The following is a 20,585-nucleotide window of genomic DNA, read 5'->3' as shown; positions in this document are numbered from 1 at the left end:
GTCCCACCCTCTAAAAATAATTCAGTCAGAAATCCAAGTTATGTCAAGACCTTGAGGCTAAATTTCTCTTATAAAATAACTTATGGCCCAAGGCTTTTCTGTTGCCCTCTTTTGGATCAGTCAGCCACAGCACTCTCTCTGCCTTATGGTGTCTTTCTCCTTATTCCACCCCATGCCACATGGTATCTCCCCTGACTCCACTATACTTCCCAACCCCACTTCTCCTTCTTATAGCTAACTAACTCTTTCAGGGTGCTAAGTCCCTTTCAGGATTTAGTCTTCCAGCTAAGGGTATGCCCCACCCTCATGGGGTGCTCCTCATGTCAAGTCATTCTTCCAAAATGAAGGGAAAACAACAATAGTTTCTTGACCTCTTCAGCAACTTTTGACACTGTTGATCTTTCTCATATTGATCATGCTTGTAAGCCAATTAAACTGAGTTATTTTTTCCCCCACACACAGTCTTAATCATGCTTTCTCTATTTAGTCTTTGTATAATTGATTATTTGAACACAATTATAGCACTTTAAATTTATCCAGAGCTAAATTTAATCTCATCAAATTCAGGCATTTTTTTTCTAGCCTATCAAAATCCAAATTCTGTTATTTTGTGTTAGCAATACCTCCTAAATGCATTGGTTGCAAATTCATTAAACATTCCAATAATATTCTTATTCAAGTCATTGTTTAAAATGTATAATAACACAGGAAAATTCACCGCACTATTAGAACATCTCTCTAGACTAAGATAAATTGATGGTTTTGAGAGAGGAGGGGGAAATCTCTTCATTCAAACCATTTTGAATTCATCTCAAATGTACAATCATGTCAAAGTCATTCAAGTGGGGCCCACAAGAATATCAACAAAAATTTCATCAAAATCCTTACTGAAAACCCTAGTAATATTTTGTCTGTGGTATTTCCCAGAATGAATGATCTAGTAATCATGTGAAAAAGGGAATTAAAGTTAAGTTATGGCTTGTTCTTTATGTAGCCATGCTCAGTACTCATTAAGTCATCCCTTTAATAATATATTTTGCTATGAATCACATTCAAGTTCAAGGGTTGATAGTTTTAAGCCTTTCCCTTCTTTTAGTCCCTCTCCTTTTCCCCAAAAGGGGACAAAAATTCACTATCTCCACTTCTGTGACACCCTCCCCATTATCTATATGTTTTAAAATAATAACCATACACCGAATTCTTCCAGTACTATTGTATGTCATTCAAGTTGGCCTCATGATTTCTGGATATTACAGCTCTAAATCCTATGAATTTGCAATGTGACCTCATTAATCCAGCTTTTGCTAATTCAGAATTTGTAATAAAGAAAGGAAGAGGATAAAATCTAATTTACATTATGATTTTACCTAGCATATCCTTTTTTAAAAGAAAAATATGCTAGGTAAAATCATAATGCAAATTAAATTCTAAGAAAAATGCTTATTATATGTAGAACAATAAACTACTTTGTGGCATTTGTAATAACATTTGAAAAATAGAGCAATTATAAAATATTTTTATCAATTACTGAAGTATTGATGTATATTCTTTAAGTATCACTACGGGCCCATGCTATGCTAATCTATTAGAAATTGCTCTGTGTAAATATAAGTAAATTAAATTAATTTATTTTTATATTTTGTAATTTCTTTTTTTTAACAAATTTTGATTATTCTTCTTTTAATGAAAATGAGATTTGAATAATTTTTTTTCAAAGAAGTACTTATTAATGCATTTTCATGCCTGAAAATAATCATTTAAGTTCTTTTCAAGAACTCACAGAAGAACCTCACAGAAAGCATTTAGCCCAACCCCCTCATTTTACATGAGAGGAAACTAAGGCCCAGGGAGGGTAAGTGATTTTTTCCAAGTTCACATAGGCATAATAATAAGCATTACATATAGGATTTATACCTAAATCTTCTAGGCTAAAGACTGAACTAAAATAGTTACTGCTGGTGTTGAGGTTCAAAGGAGATCCCAAAATCTTGGGGTTTCATTCCAGTATCACCAAGTATCTCAAAAGAATTTGCAGACTTGAATCAATCTCCAAAATATGAGAAATTTTTTTTTTTTTTTTTAATAATTGTCAAGTCAATTGAAGTGAGCTAAATTCCAAAACAATTTAACAAAGAACTAGGAACAAGAAGATAAATTTATAGGAAAAAGAATCAGAGATTTAGTGCTTCAGGTCACTGATATGCTAATTGTATGGCTTAGAGGTAGAATTGAGTTGTGGTCTGGTATGCATCTCATTATTGATTGACTATGGTTTAATCTTCATTATTGTTTAAGAAAGTTTGTTAATACTGACCAACAGATTGGTATCTGGTAGCCAGCTTGTTTGTAAAACTACAGCACTCCCAAGATCAGGTGGCCTTAGGGTTATTGCCATATCTCCCCTAGAAGCTGCACCCCATCACTAATACTCACAAAGTTACAGAAATCACTCAAGTATCTGGAAGTAGTTGCAGAACAGTCCTCACATCTGGAACTTATGTCATAAAAAGGTCTTCCTAGTTCCTCACCCTAAACTAAACTCCCACTCTATTTTCTAAAGTATATTGTGGCACTCTAAATATTGGCAAAGAATGTATTTTTCCAATGGTTAAAATGAACATGGATTGTCACTACCTAAAGAAGAGTATAACAGAGTTATGCCTCTTAAAAATAAAGGAATAAATTTGTTATGCTAGAATCTCCTTGAACTGTCCTATCTCAGTTATTCTGCCACAAATCCTGGACTATCATATCACCCCTCCCTCTTAATCATTAGAATATCTGATAAGGATAAAAAATCTTATATTTTAGAATATCAGAATGCCTCTCCCCATCCCAAGCTATCAGAATATGAGATACTGTTTTATCAGATGCTTCTTCCCATCTCCAGTGCCTCCCCCCATTATGTCGTTGTTCCTGTCACCCATGAAGAATCTCTGTACCTCACATTCTATACTGGATACTTGGAGACCAGAGTCCAATCCAATCAACTGATTAACTCTCCAGTAAATTAAGTTAGTATAACTCTCTAACCTCTATCTTGTCTCATTTTCTCAGGCATTACAAGTTCAAATCTAGATTCATTTATCACAGGACTTCAAACTACAATGTCTAGTGAGAGAGAGAGAGAGTCAGAGTTGGAGGAAGATAGGGAGAGACAAGGAAAGAGGGAGAAAAGGAAGGAAGCAAGGAAGCAAGAAGAAAGAAAGGAAACAAGGAAACAAGCAAGGAAGCAAAAAAAGCAAGCAACAAAGAGAATGATAGAAAACAAAAATAGAAAGGAATAAAGGAAGAAAAGGAAGGAAGGAAGGAAGGAAGGAAGGAAGGAAGGAAGGAAGGAAGGAAGGAAGGAAGGAAGGAAGGAAGGAGAAAAAATACAATGCCCTTACAAAGAACAGATATGGATAAAAATGAAAAACTTGGTCAATCAACCAAATTCAACATGCATTATGCCTACAATGTAAAAATATTGTGCTAGATACTGGAGAATTTTTGGAAGACATGGAGCTTATAGAATAATAAGAGGTTGAAACACATTCATTGATAATTGTAATATCATCAAAGGTCAGAAGTATTATGTACACAAAAGGAAGCTAAAATGGAAGACAGTATGTTATGTTTTGTAAAGTCCAAACTAGACAAAACTGCAGATGGAAAGAGGAGAGATAGTCAATGTTTTCAGTGTTTCCTACTTAAAATGAATATAAAAATTCTTGGATAGGTTGTACAATGTTATCACTGAAAAACTGTATGTATCAAATTGTGTATCCAATGTCCCAAATGTCTTAATGCATATTTAAGGTTTAATAACTCAAGCAGTACAAATGCCACAAAATTTAAAATAAAACAAGTTTAAAGGTTAATTATTTAACTTCCTAAAATATTGATGCTTTCCATTCTAAATAACCTACTTCACTCACTTTGAAATGTGCTATTAATATTGTTGTCCCACAGTTCCCTTTTAAAGTCCTGACCTAGTTTCCCCATTGTCTTATTTACTCTGTCTCAGGCTATAACCTTTCCCTCTTAATGTTGATGAGATAGAGGTTTTATATCTTTAGGCTATAATCATTCCTTCTTAATGTTTGACAGGATAAAAAGGTCTATCCATTTTAGAAATCATTAGAATATCAGTAACCTCTCCAGTATCTCCCTCCATTGTGTTATCCTACGTGCCTCCCCCCATTCCCATCCAGGTACCTTCCCCATTATGTCATTGTTCTTGTTATCCTATAAAAATCTTGCTGTCCCAATACTCAATGCTGGATTCTCTGAGACTATAGTCTGGTTCAGCCGTGACACCAACCATGGATCCATTTGGTCCCAGTGAATCTATCCATTTAATAAATTATTAAATTGTTCTCTAATCTCTGTCTTGCTCAGTTTCTCCGGCATTACAATATATTAGTACATTTTTATCAACAACCTTGGCCATCAATTACATGACTGTAAACTGATTAGCTGAGGTCCCTTTAAAAGCAGACCATAATAAATGTAAATTATTATTAGTGGTCTTGGCAGAATGTCTAAGTCTTGAAGAACCTGTCAAAGCCTAAACAAAATAGAAAGAGAAAAACCCACATTATAGTAAGGACCCAGTATTTGAGAAGAATTAACACCTTGAGCCTGTAATTTCATTGAGACCAGAGATGACTAATTGAAATGGCATTGTTTGGGAATAGTCCTGATTGCATACCTCAGGGAACTTAAGTGATGTATACACTATGTGGTCTGGGAATCAGAGTATGGGCTTTTCCCCTTTCCATCAAGTAATTAAGCCACATAAGTAAAATAACTAAAATACATATATTTATACATACATAAATAAATGCAATATGACTGACCAAACTAAGACATTTAAAACCTTTCACAATCTGGCTCCAACCTATCTTTCCAGCTTCATTTTACACTATTTTTCTGGTGAATTCTGTAATCCAAACAAATTATACCTCATGCACATCATCTTTCCTCTATGTTCTTTTATGTGTGCCATCACCTATACCAGAATAGACTTTCCTCACCTTCACCAAGTAGAACAACTCTTCAAGATTAAATTCAATTGTTGATAATAATAATAAATAATGGAGGAAGATACAGGAGAGGCTCCTGATATTCTAATGATGTCTAAAATGTAAGACCTTTATCCCATCAAACATTAAGAGGGAATGATTATAGCTTGAGGTCTTGGGGCAGCCTAATTGAGGTAGGACAATTAGGGAAATTGGGTCAAAACATTAAAAGGGAACTGTGGCACAACACTCAGCCTCCACACCATGATATGGGAACTGAGACTGGCTTAAGCAGTCTCTTGCAGTTCCTAACACTCCTGAGCCACACCAACCTTTCACTCCAGGGAGTGAATCTGAGGACTCTGAGACCCTGCCCATTAGCTGGGGACTCAGGCAGCTACCTTACATTTCACTTCATATCCTAACTAGTCCAAGCTATCCTCTTCCAGCAGCTCCAAGCCATGTCCAAATCAGAACCCCGATTCCAGTAGCTTGAAGCAACCCTAAACATCCATTGCTAGGGACTTTGAAATACCCCCTCCATAGCCAACCTAATTGGTCCCAGATATCCCTCTCCAGAAGCCATTTAGAGAATTATTCACTTAACCTGGATCTCAAACCCTAAGCTCCCCCTGTAGTTATTCCCAAATCCACCCACCCTATGAAAAGGGTAACACAAGTCATGCCTATTTTAAATTTGAGGAGGTTGAAAGAAAAGGAGTTCGTTATCTGGGTCATTCTAACTTGCTCCCTGGAAAAATAGATCTCAATATTTGCTACCAAGGTCCCCACAGGCTAGCAGAAACACTCACTTGAAGAAGCTGCTGTGAGCCACTGTCAAGAACCCGTTCAAAATTTCTTCCTAGAAATGTTCAGGCCTAGATTTAAAACAAGCTGGACTTGCATTATAATTCATGTAAGGTTCAAAAATAGCGCTTTTGTGGATAATGCTTTTAAGGGTAGCGCACTTGCTGATCACAGGCCCATCATATGCTAATTAGAGGTCTATCAAGGGATTATCAGGAGTACCTGTTTGTGTATGGATGTGGGCTACAACAGATACTATTTTAGCATCCTCTAGATGGAGCCAGACCAGGGATTTCTCTGTATCAGCTAAAAAGCCAAATCCACTCAGCTGAGATGGACCAGAGGCTTCTTCCAGTGGTTGCTTTAAGACCATGTTACTCACTATAAAGAACTTCAGCACCTGCCTGGAGCATTTCTGAGTCCCTCTTCAAGAGTCAATTCCAGTTGGAGGCTTCCTCCAAGGTCCAACCTAAGAGCCCTACTTCCATCTCCTGCCAGTACATGATCTCTAAAACTGATTGCTCAGCAGCTACTTGGTATTGACAAACCAATTGAGATCTACTGATCCCTTTCCAAGACATCTGGGCCCCTTAGAGGCCTATCATGACTCTGGACATGACCTCTGGTTTCCCAGTACAAAGGTTGATTTCTTGAGCTATAATCCTACCAGAGCCATTCTTAGCAGCTCCAAAGGCCCACCCACCTGCATAATTCTTTAAAAATTAAAGTCCTCCCCATCCATTGACAGGGACCCCACTATTCTGGATTGGAGATCTAAGTAGGCATTGGGAACCAGATCACTTCATCTACCTGAAAAATCTATGTCATATATTATTAAACCAAGAATGCATAAAGGATATCTATACAGAATCTCTGCTTGTGTAATGTTATACCAATTAGATAGTAGGAGATGTAGTTCAGTGAATCCTAGAACCCCAGCAGTCCTCCCATTACAGTGTTTATAGTTATTTGTCATTCTACTGTGTGTTCATATTTCAAATATTTCAAATGATTGAAAGTATATAAAGTTTTCAAAATTTTCTTATCCTAAAATTTATAAATGGAGATTAGATGAATACTTACAGAAACTATATGAAAACTATATGAAGTCAAATGATATGGAGAAAATAACTAATATGGCAAATTTAATGGATTTAAATATTTTTGTTCCTTATCTTTATACAAATCTTACTCTGTGTTATGTTTTAGAGATAAAATAAGTATAGATTTTATGCAAGGTATAACAGATTCTACAAAATTGTAAGGGCTTTAAGGACAATCTTAACAACAAAATACATAATTTGTCAAGGAACAGTCCTGCCAAGGAGGAAAAGGTTCATCAACAGTCGTGTTACCAGGAGTCTAACCAACAAAATATTAACTCTTTGGATATAGGTAAAGAGATAATGAATAAGATGTTGAAAAGGAACATACGCATTCAAAGGATCAAAAATCAGGCAGTTTATCACTCATAAGTATTTAACTCACCAATCCCAGAATCCCAGGAGTAAGAACAGGCAGTATCTCAGATGTACTTACTGATAGTTTAGATTTGTTTCTGTCACTGTATCCTACTGTGATTTCTGGGAAGATTCACAAGGACTAAAAAGTCTGGACTGTAATCACTTCTCTTGCCTTATTTACCACGAGGTCATTATGATTAGGAAACTTTGCTACCTTTGCTTAACTGGATAAATATGCTAAACTTCATCTGATTATGAATCAAAATCTACTGATTATAATTAGTAGAATAATACTTTTTTTTTTCATTTTAATGTTGCCAGCTTGAACTGTGTACATAGAAACTACTAAGGAACATAAGCAGATGAATCAGAGGCCAAATATGGGCTCACTTCTGTCATTCAGATCCTAGTTAGCCTAGGAATACACCACTTCTCAAAGAATGACAACTCATGACACAAAGAAAAATAACAAATGGGCCTCAAATCTCTATATATCCTTCTCAGTTCTATAATGATAATGGGAAAATGTCATGAGAAAGGTAGTGGTTACTAAGAATCATCCATTTTTTAAAAAATTGACTTTACATTTTTTTTGTATTTATGAACCCATGATTATGGGTATTCATATTAATGATATATATATTGATGCTATATCTGTGATTGCATATACTCTTTTCCCATGTATTTCACAAGGTTTAAAATATGAGCCTACTCATTGTGATAGGGACCTTCATTGCAATCTCCTGACTCACACACATCCTTATTCTCATCATATAAATTCCTACTAAAGCTCCCACTACTGAGTTAAACAAAAACAAACAATTTAACAACTCCATCTGAAAGGAAATATTAACTTGACTGGGCATTAAAAAGATGAGGTCTTTGTTCAGTGATCTAAGAGTTGAAATAATACTGGAATAACTGAACCAGGCAATTAATTTTTTTTCATTATGAATAAAAACAGGGCAAGAAGCCAAAGTTATGTAGGCAATTCAGAAGTCACATAATTAGCCACATATATATATAGTAAGAGAGCTAAAATATATGGTATATATTTATACCATATATATACATATATATTTAGTAAGAGAGCTAGAATATATTGCATATTGTCAGGGGAACCATCTACTAGTGACTGCTGGGACCTAATTGTGACCAGCAGAATGGATCATGCCATATGTGAGGATGATAATGATACAAGGAGACTGAGAGGCAGTTGCATTTTTATACCTCTAGCCTCTTACCTTTTTCTTCTTCTGATTTATTTCATTTCTATACAGAATATATATTTTCTAAGCACAGAAAGGTTATTATTGTTTAAAGAAAAGCATACTTTTTTCCCCACAAGCAACATCTCTGTCAGTAAAAATGACCTCCAGACTCTTATCCTGAATGCATTGTGGGTCAGAACAGTTCCTAAAATCAGCCAGTTCTGCTCACAAAGTGAGATAACAATCACCAAAACATCTTTTAGTTTCTCTAATATGCTGTGATTCACAGCTGTAGCAGGAGAATGTAGGCACTTTCTTAAAGATGCAGTTCTCTTGAACCTTTTTACAGGCTTTTCTGGCTTCCACACTTAAGTATTTTCCTCAACAGCATATGGTAATCATTGAATGATATAAAAAATATTGACCACCTCAACTAGTATCATTGATCAAGAAGATCTGGGTTCAGTCTTTACTTATGTCACATATAAGCAGGACAGTTAAATGGAACATTGGATAGAGCACCACCTCGAAGTCAGAAGACCTGAATTCAAATTTGATCCTAGACACTTAACACTTATTAGCTGTGTGACCCTAGATAAGTCACTTAACCCCAATTACCTCACCAAAAAGCAACCAAAAACCCCAAAACATAGAAGTTATGTTACCTCAGGAAAGTAACAACCTTTCAATGTTATGAGAAACTCTAAACCTTCCAGTTGCAAAGGAGGTTTCATTGTTTATTGCTTGATAGAGTTTTCTTACCTGGTGATCTCTATTTTAATGAAATTGTAGGATCAGTTTCTATATTCCTATCCCTCAGTATGTAGTAATCCACTGTAATCAACTACTTATAGATATGAAAGTTACTTTAGAATCAGCTATTTTTTGTAAAGTCATGTCAACAATTCCTGATAACTCACATGAAAATCAACACCAAAATTAGAAATTAATAAAGGGGGGAGGAGCCAAAGATATGACATGACAGTTTCAATCTGCTCTATTAACATAGGCTCTGAAAAATAAAGTCAGAGGTTCAATATAAAAAATCTAAGCAATGTAAAGCAATCACTCTAAAAAAGGAGGCTAAAAGACCCTAGAAACTTTAGCCAGCAAACATTTTTTTGCTTTGCCATTGTAGGAACATGACATTCAAAGGTAGTTCTGTTTTAGAGTACAGACTTAATTTGTAAAACATCATAGAGTAGGATGATAGAAAATTATGAGTAGACAAAATAGTAAAGTATATACAGAGAAATAGGAATCTTCAGAAAGTTTAGAGTGAGATCTATGATTCCAATAATATATAAAGATAAAAATGGAAGGGTGATATCAAAGAGACAAAAAATATAGAGCAACTTTGTCAGCATTTGTAACAATTATTTTAAAAATCAACATGAGTAGATACAACAAATACATTGAAATTCTAACAAACTTAACTCCTCATAGATGAAAACAGGAGAAGCAACTAGATAAAACAAAGTCCGTCTAAAAATACTGCATTATGATAACTTCTGTTTTGTTAGCATCAACATATTCATTTTCAAAGTATTTAAAAGAAAGGATGTTACCAAATGAGTTGAGAGGGAGGCATGGAAATCATTGATTGTATTACTATAAAATAAAAAGTGATTGAGAATTCCAACCAGGCAAAGCCCACCTCTTACATACAGAGAAGTTCAAGTTAAGTTGAAAGCAGAAAAGTTTTATTAAAAGTAGGTACACAGGTCAGCCAGCAAACACCAGGAAAAGTATCTAGGAATGAGCAAAACTGCTCACTACAGGCTCCTGATTGCATCTTTTTTGGAAAATAGGCTTACTCTGCATCCTGTGAATCTGTTTAATAATGTAACTAACTCAAGGAAAGAGAAAACGTTGTTTCAAAATTATTTTCACATATCCCTCTTTTGTTCAAGATGGTCACAGGCTCTACTGCTGATCAAGCAGGCATAATCTGTTGAAACTTAATTTTGTTCCCTGTGTGGTTTCCCCTTGCACAGATTCAACAGGCTATGAGGTTGCCAGCTTTTTATGGGGCTTGGAGTAGACTCCTGAGGAAGTATTGCATTCTTGCCCCTCCCTTAGCAATGAGGAAAGTAGAAAGATAGGGGGGAAAAGGGGAAGAATAGGGAGCCATGATATCATTTGCAAAGTCCATAAAAATAGATATAACTATGAGAGGAAGTAAAATGATGAAAAATGATGCTTATAATAAAATCTGGAACAAAAGAAAACCCTATGAAGTGATTGGTGGTCATAGGTATCATATACTCAGCCCAAGACCAGAGTCTTGGGGAAAAGTCTCCTTAAAATGTCATCTGCTTGAAGGCCCATTTGAAAACCCTGAGGTCACTACTAGATTCATTGTTCCACTAGAGAACTGAAACCTTCTTCAGATAAGAGAGATATATCCAGAAGTCTACTCCCTCAAGTTTGGCTCCTGTGGGAGTATGCAGAAGAAGCTATCAGGGGCCTTAAGATTGAATAATACCAACTAATTAAAAGGAAAAATACCACATTAGGTAATCTGATTTCTAATCAGCTGAAAGATTGGGGACTTTCAAAGTTGGGGTGAACAGGTGCAATTCTCTGAAAAGGCGGTATCCCACTCCCCATGTATCTGAAAACTTTCAAGGGAACAGGGAAACAGTGACTCATTGATCAATATAGAGCCAAGTTTCAGATAAAGCATATGAGTCACTTAAGACATAATTGTGATAAAAATTCTTGCTTCAATTATTGGATCTGAGTTGCTGGTCAGCATAACCTCCCTAAATCCTTGATTAAGGGTCCCTAAAGAGCAGGACTGGAGGTTTCCTGACTTCTCAGCTCAAAGATGCCAAATATGGTTTGAAAGGTCAGCAAGAAAAATCTTTAAGTAGGGTGAAAGGACCTTGCAACTCTGTTGCTTTAGCATACTAGAATTTATAGTCACAATGGAGTCCCCACTCCTCACAATTCCAAGGAAAAATAATGCTTACAGTCATGTCCCTACAAAGATCTCTGGAAATAGCTTGAGACACTGCACCCTTTACCCCGGTAACCGAACCCTACTTTAGCAAAGAGTTAAAACCCAAGTACAGTGTAGGAAAATGAGCAGACAGCAGAACAATTTCTGACCATAGAAAGTTTCAAAATTTCATAGAAAGAAATTCTGAGTGAATTACACTCAAAAAAAGATAGCAGAATCAAATCTAAATCCAAAGTCTTAAAGAAAAATAAGAATTTGTCTCAGGCCATGGAACAGTTCAAAAGGGATTTTTAAAATCAAATAAGAGAGAAAGAGGAAAAATTGGGAACAGAATTAAGAGTGGTACAAAAGGAAATACAAAAAGCTAATGAGAAAAAGAATGTCTTAAAAAGCAAAATTGGCCAAATGAGAACGTAGATCCAAACATTTACTGGGGAAACTAATCTTTGAAAATTAGAATTGAATTAATGGAACTTAAAGACTTTATTAGAAATTTAAAAATAATAAAACAAAATCAAAAGAATGGAGAAAAAAAGGAAAACAATGTGAAATATCTCATTGGGAAAACAATTGACCTGGAAAACAGACTCAAGATAGAGAATTTAGAAATTGTTGGTCTACATGAAAGCCACGATCAGAAAAATAGCTTAGAATCATCTTCCAAGAAATTATCAAGAGAATCTCTCCTGATAGTTTAAAACCAGAGAGTAGGATAGAAATCAAAAGACTCCACTAATTACCTCCTGAAATAGATCTCAAAATGAAAACTGCCATAATTATTACAGCCAAATTCCAGAATTCTCAGGTTAAGGAGAAAATACTGCAAGGTTTCAGAAAGAAACAATTCAAGTATAGTGGAGCCATAGTCAGGATAGCATAAGAGTTAGCAGTTTCTATATTAAAGAATTTGAAGGGGGGTGGGGCATGGGGTGGTAGGAGGCAGCTAAGTGGCATAGTGGATAGAGCACCAGCCCTGCAGTCAGGAGGACCTGAGTTCAAATTTGACCTTAGACACTTAACACTTCCTAGCTGTGTGACCCTAAGCAAGTAATTTAATCCCAACTGCCTCAAGTGGGGAAAAAAAAAAGAATTGGAAGGCTTAGAATATGATATTTTAGAGAGCAATGAAACTAGGATTACAACCAAGAATCATCCAGCAAGAGTGAATACAATCCTTAAATTGGAAAAAATGAATATTCAATGAAATAGAGGAATTTCAAGCATTCCTGATGAAAAGATCAGAGCTGAATGGAAAAGTTAAGTTTCACATGTGGGATTTAATAGATACATAAGGAGATAACCAGGAATGGGATATCATACAGTACTTAATAAGATTTATCTGTTTACATTGTTCCATGGGGGAATGGTACTTGTAACTCAGAAACATTCTCATTATTATGGCAGTTAAAAGAATTATATGTATAGACAGAGGACATAGGTGTGAGTTGAATATGAAGGAATAATATCTAAAAAAAAATTAAAGTAAGAGAGAGGAATGTATTAGAAGAATGGGAAAGGTAAAAGTAGAATAGTGTAAATTATCTTGCATGAATGAGACAAGAGAAAATTTTTAATAGTGGAGGAGGAAAAGAGGTGGGAAAGGGGAGTGAGTGAACCTTAATTTCATTGGTATTGGCTCAAATAAGAAATCTATTTTACCCAACAGGAAAGTAGAAGGTGAATGGGATATGAGAAGGGGGAGGGTGATAGAAAAGAGGTCATATGGTGGGAGGGAGTGATCAGTAGCAAAACACTTTTGAGGAGGGTCAGGGTGAAAGGAACAAAAGAATAGAATAAATGGGAGAAATATAGTTAGCAATTAGTAATTGTGATGAAGGAAGTTTCTCTGATTAAGGCTTTATTTCTCAGTTATATAGAGAATTTAGTAAAATTTATTAAAAAAAAAGAGCTATGCCCAATTTGATAAATGATCAAAAAATATGAAATATGTCAAAAGGATTATAAAACTATGCATATTCTTTTACCTAATAATATTGGCATGAATCCCAGAAAAGATTTTCAAAAAAGGGGGAAAGGGCCTATATGTGCAAAATATTTATAGCAACTCTCTTTTCAGGGCAAAGAATTGGCTATTGAGGCAATGCCCATCATTGGGGAATTATTAAATAAATTATGGTTTGTGATTTAAATGTAATATTATTGTTCTATGGAAAATGACGATCAGGATTCTCTCAGAAAAACTTGGAAAGTTCTCCATGAACTCAAGCAAAATGAAATGTCTTATGTATTAAGTAATGGCAATGTTGTAAGATGATGAGATCTGAATGACTTTGCTATTCTTAACAATGCAATGATCCATGATTACTTTGAAGAATTTATTATGAAAAATGCTATCTGTATTTACACAGAAAAAGAAATGATTATGTCTGAATACAGATTGGAATATACTCTTTATTTTTAATTTTTCTTGGTTTTTGGGGGGTATGGAGGATCTATATTTTCTTTCAAAGCATGATTTTTGTGGAAATGTTTTGCAAAATTTGACATGTGGTTTCTTAAACATGAATGGAAGTGAAAAGGAAGGAAGAGAATCTGGAATTCAAAGTGTTTTTTTGATGTAAAAAAATATTTTCATGTAAGTTATGAAAATAAAAAAAACATAAATAAAAGTTCATGGGAGTCCAACTTTAAAATGAATTTTGTTTTTAAAAATTATCTAATTATAATATAAAATGGGAAAATAATTGCACTTTCTGTAAAATTGTTGAAACAATTTTGCATGTAAATACACATATTTTGAGAATTTATTATTAACACACATTCAAAGCCTGAATTTCCATACTGGATACATTGGAAGGCAGTAGTACATACAAGTGCACACACACACACACACACACACATGCACAATTTTTATTTATTATTGCATTCTACTAGGTAATTCTTATATTGCATCTTTTTCTTATTACTTAATCTAATTCATCCTTTGGGAGTATATTACAGTTTGAATTCAGATTAAAATTATGTGGTTTTTTGTACTTTTTTGTACTGTGTCTTATATCTTAATAACTTAGAGATGTTGTAATATCAATCTTATAATTTATAGACATTATTATACTCATCAAACTTCTATTATTCACCTGTTCCAATAATAGAAATTTTGCAAAAAGGGAACAGAGGGACATATAACAATATCAAAAATATCCCTGCAAGAATATGATATATCACAGAGAAAAAAAATTCTTAATTCTGTCTGATTCCAAGCATGTCATATCTGACATCCAGTTATGTAGTCACAAAGTTTCAAAAGCAAAGCTTGTGACTAACTAGGTAGTAAAAGTTCCTATTTAGAAAGGAAATAATATAATGGAGAAATTGAGTCAAAAGAATCCCCTTTTAGGCAATAATAGTTATCCCTCCAACTTTTCACAGGCTCAGAAAGCTATCGAAAGCAGTTCTGAGTCTGCAACACATGGCATTAAAAATTTTTTTTTTACTATTGGTTTTATGAAAAATAAGAGAACCATGCTTATAATTTGAACTTCAAAACAACAGTAAAACATCATCTCAAGAGTTTTTACACTAAATAGGAAATTTTCACTAACCACAACTTAAGACCCTAAAATTTGTACTTATCTTTACTTATATTTCCCTAATGGTTAACATTTCATTTATCCTTTACTGTTAACTTAAAAAAAAATTTCTTGGGACTCAGACTACTTAATAATTGTTTACATTGATGTGTGGAAGGTACATCTTTAAACTACCTTATGTATTTTCATAATTTTTACTGATAGTCAAAATTTTTCAATTGAACACTCACCCTTGTTATAATAAGCATTATTATTATCTATTTTAAAATAAAATTACCCCATTGAATATTTAGGTATTCAAATATTCATTTTATCACATTTCTTGAAAGCTAAATTCACAATCTGAGGTTATCACTAGTCAGATAACATCAGTTTAGTCAAATGCATTTCCAAATCATCCTACATAAAAATTATTAATCTTTTTACAATTACATCTAAAACCTGGTATAGAATCATCAAGTATAGAACAATTACATTACATTCAGTTAATGAAATAATATATAACAGTATTCAAAATCTATATAGTGCTTACCATACACCAGTCTCTTCACAACCACTAATGAATTTGATCCTCACAAAAACCCTGGGAAGTGAGAATCATTATTATTTTCCTCTTTACAAATCAGGGTACTGAGGCAAATAGAGATAAGATAATATAGTTATTAATTTCAGCAATTAAATGTTACTCAAATTTCCCTGCACATTTTCAGCATTTTTTCTGGCACTTTTATTTGAGAACCTCATATGACATGAGTGGGGTTAACAATGTCAGAAGGTAAGAATTTCTGAGCTTGTGGAGTCACAGGAAATCTTTGATCTAAATCATCTTTCTTCCCTCTATGGTCAAGGAAGGATAATACCTTGGGTAAATTTAAACTACAAACTCCATGCTTCCCTCAAATATCTAAGCTCCTCAACTCCACCTTAGCCCTTATTCTGGGATTGCTTTAAAACTATTTGCCTTCTTTCATTACACTAAAAGAATAGGGCTGTCAGTCTTCAGGGGGGAAACATCTAAGAGTTATTTACTTCTAAAACATTTTACAGAATTTTAATTCTTATTTTTCCTCAAAACAAATTCTACAGAATCTTATCCTAAAAGTTACTAAGATATTTCAGAGATGGGTGAGTTCCTGGAATTGTTTAAAGTCCCCTAAGTTCTACTTTTCAACTTTGAAAGGATTAATCTCCAAACCTCTGAAATCTGCCAAGATGTTTTTTTGGCAGTTCTACAAACTTTGATATTTGTCTTTATTTATGTAATCACGACAAGGGCATGGCTCAAATTACAAGGGAAAAAAAATGCCTTTCAGGGCTTTTTTTTTTTTTTTAAACAATACTTTTTGGAAAGCCAAAAATAGGAATTAGTCAGTCCTTGTTACTGGGAAAACTGTCCCAGATGTCTTTGGCTAGAGCTTTTAGCAGTTTTTCTCACTAGGATCCATTTTTCATTTTAGAAATTTTTCAAGATAACAAAACAAACACTACAAATAGAACTAGAAATACAACAAACACTACAAACAACACTAAATACGAGACAAATTGATGATTTTCCTACATTTTACAAAGGCATGAAAAGAGCCAAAAAGATAGAACAAACACATACTTGGAAGCCCTAATTTTTTTTTCTTCCAATTTGCAATAACAAAAAGAGCTGAATTAGCAGTTAAATTTCTTGCAGATTTATGTTGGATGTCACACCAATTCAAATTAAGAGAATAAGCCAGAGTATAGATCCCAGGCTTCTTCTTGATTTTCAAAGGGAACTGATGTGTGGCTTTGACCTTGAGGGTTTTCTTATTTCCTTCCTCTTTTCAGTGAGGGGTTGAATCTTTTCTGAGGGGTGGGGGTGGGGGACAGATACATCTTTTATGAGAGCAAAGCTTGTTCTAATAAGAATGCAAGTCTCTATTCTCCTGTTTTAATTGAACAATACAATTTTGGTTGTCTAAGAAGAGTCTGGACATTGCTTTGGAAAACATAAATTTGATTTTCTGCCTTTTTATTTTTGCTCCTTAATTAGATATTTATTATCAGAGGCTAAATTACTTTTGATTTCTTATAAGGAGCAACTGAAAGTATCCCATGTTGCATGTTATTATGTCTTGTTTTCAGGATCCTATAAGCAACACTTATATGGGGGAAGGATATATGTCTACAATCACAACTGAAGCTTCTGAACCTCTACCTGTACGTTTCCCCTTTATACAAATCATTCACAATGACATCATTAATTAAAATTTACTAAACTAAACTTAAATTTATTTAACAAAAAAAATGCAAAAGTGAGAATAATTAAAATGTAACATCTACAAAATACAAGACCAAATAGGAATAATAATAATAATAATAAACTAATAGTAAAGTCATTAATTTTAGTCTCATTTTGTTATCAACACATAAGCACCAGTGTTGGGGATAGTGAGAATAAATTTACAGAAACCTAAAAGAGAGGCACATGAGTAGGGAAATTCTTGTATCCACAGCTACAAATTGTCTTGTATTGCAGCTTTAGAGATTTTTTTTTTTTAAGGGAATAGTTTGAGGCACACATCCCCTATTGGATGACACTGTCTCTTTTCTGAACTTGTTCATGTCTTAATTGTAGATTATGGGCTAGCTCTCTGGAGGGCTTCAGGGTCAGCCAGTGTCAGGATAAATCAAAGTCCTTAGTCTTTAGGGGGAGAAGTAAAAGAAGCAGCCAAGCAGAATCCTGGATTCGGGAGTACAGAGTCACCAACTTCTCTCCTCCTTGTCCTGCTGCCAAGTGACTCTGGCCTCTGACCCTCTGCCCTCCAATTCTTGCTTATGATTATCTTAATACCAAACTTTTACCAAGCACCAACAGTGAGAAGAGCCATTTATCCAAACATATGCTAATAGAGTCATTGTCTCACATTGAATAGGTAATTATCCTTAAGTGCTCAGTTGTGTGATTCAAGCATACCTTTTTGGAATTTCAGCCCTCTACAATTAATGTAAAGATGTCTTTGCTGCTCTGATTTTTCTCTTAGACAAAATCTTCTCTGCTACTCTCCCTCTTGTGCTCAATGAAGCTTCTACAATGAAGTTTCTTCAAATTCTTGAATAGTGGTTAAGCTCTTTTTTGCAGTTTTTTAAACCTAGGAACAGCTTTTTTCCCAAGTTTGCTCAGTGGGCTACAAGCTAAGTCAACATGACACTTTCAATAATAAGCAAGGTCTCTTTAATACTAAAATCAGTCAAGTTATTCAGGTTTTGCTTTTAGGAATCTCTCAGTATGTAGATGGAAGTAGGGAGCTAGTCTGCTTTTTCAGTTGCAGAAACAGATTCACCTCAAATTGCAGATCTTCCCTCTGATTTTGTCAGTTCATTTCATCATCATCATCATCATCATCATTAACATCAAGTATTTCTATCTGCAGTACACAATCTTCTAATAGCCCTTCAGATCCTTGGCATCTCATTTCTATAGATTTCTAATTTCTTTCTCTGTCCTACAGCTCCTGATTTGTTAATTTCTTTGTATAGTTATATTCACTCCCCTCTGACACCTGATTTCTTCCCAAAATGATCACTTATCTAACTAAGTTTTTGGCTTTTATTTCCTGTTTTCTTTTGCAAATTCGATCAGAATATTTTGTGAGTAGTTTACAAAGCAAAAGATATGCTTCTGTTTTCTACACATGAATGTTCCGGTTGCTTCTTTCTAAAATTTAATGTCCATCTCTTTTCATTTGTTGACTATGTTTAGGTTTCCAGCTTGCAACTTTGGGTGCTATCTTGGGCTTCTTTTCCTTTCAAAAACATTTTGTGGTGGTCTTCTCCTCCTCCTCCTCCTTTTCATCCTCCTATCTTCTTACCCTTTTTCTTCCTCTTGCTTCTCCTCTTTCTCCTCTACTCTATTTATTGGAAGTCTTCCTGGTAATACTTGTTATTTTCATTAAGATAGAATATTTAATCACTATGAATTTTGGAGTCTTCATGGCTGGAAGCAGCCTGCGAATTCTGTTAATTGTCATTTGTTTTCTGTGTTCAGAAATTCTGGGCAGTATACTGAAGTTATTTTTTGTAGCAAGATATTCAACATTTTTTCAAGAGATCATCAAGGAAAACTGTACTCATGCTTTAGAAGCAGAGGGTAGGGGCAGCAAGATGGCACAGTGGATAGAGCACCAGCAATGAAGTCAGGAGGACCTGAGTTCAAAACTGGCCTCAGGCACTTAACACTTCCTGGCTGTGTGACCCTGGGCAAGTCTCAGTAAAAAAAGAAGGAGGAGGAGGAGGAGGAAACTGTAGAGCATTTGAACGACAGATTAAACTTGTATTCCTGAATACCTAGATTCACCTAAAGTCTTTGAAGTATACACACACACACACACACACACACACACAGACAGAGACAGACAGAAACAGAGAGGCACACAGAAAGAGATCGAGAGAGACAGCAGAAAGGAGTAGGGGGGAGAGAGAGAGAGAGAGATTCCTTGTAGATTGGTTACTAATCTGATTTGCATCAGTGAATTAGTCTTTCTGTAAGGGAAGTTCCCCATCATGATGAAACCACAAATTCAGGTTTTCCCACTATGAAAGCAAAAAAATATGGGATGGATTCCCATATCAAGAAAATTACAAACCCTTGAAGTAAAGTAAACAATATTAAATTTGCATATTTCACCTCTGGTGAATTTGATATTTTGAAATACTGGTGAAATGTTCAACATTACATGCATTTTTGCAAGTTATACTGTCACAGGTAATTTTATATTTTCCCATCCTAACTTTTATAATAATCATTCTATTTTGGCTTACTATAAAACAGGTAGGTACAGCAGTCTCCAGAGGAGAAGGAGGAAGAGGAGGAGGAGGAGGAGGAGACTGTAGAGCATTTGAATGACAGATTAAACTTGTATTCATGAATACCTAGATTCACCTAAAGTCTTTGAAGTATATACATACATACATATATATACACACACACACACACACACACACACAATTACACACAGAGACAGAGACAGACAGAAACAGAGAGACACACAAAAAGAGATTGAGAGAGACAGATAGCAGATAGGGTATAGGGGGAGAGAGAGAGAGAGAGTCCTTGTAGATTGTAATTTTATATTTTCCCCTCCTAACTTTTATAATAATCATTCTATTTCGGCTTACTATAAAACAGGTAGGTACAGCAGTCTCCAGAGGAGGAGGAGGAAGAGGAGGAGGAGGAGGAGGAGACTGTAGAGCATTTGAATGACAGATTAAACTTGTATTCATGAATACCTAGATTCACCTAAAGTCTTTGAAGTATATACATACATACATATACACACACACACACACACACACACACACACAATTACACACAGAGACAGAGACAGACAGAAACAGAGAGACACACAAAAAGAGATTGAGAGAGACAGATAGCAGATAGGGTATAGGGGGAGAGAGAGAGAGAGAGTCCTTGTAGATTGTAATTTTATATTTTCCCCTCCTAACTTTTATAAAAATCATTCTATTTCAGCTTACTATAAAACAGGTACAGCAGTCTCCAACTGCCAACAACCCTTATTATGGGTTCATCCCAGTGGAACTGATTT

This window comes from Sarcophilus harrisii, chromosome 1 (assembly GCF_902635505.1).
Source record: "Sarcophilus harrisii chromosome 1, mSarHar1.11, whole genome shotgun sequence".
Taxonomy (NCBI): Eukaryota; Metazoa; Chordata; class Mammalia; order Dasyuromorphia; family Dasyuridae; genus Sarcophilus; species Sarcophilus harrisii.
Note: the sequence above shows the minus strand (reverse complement) of the source record.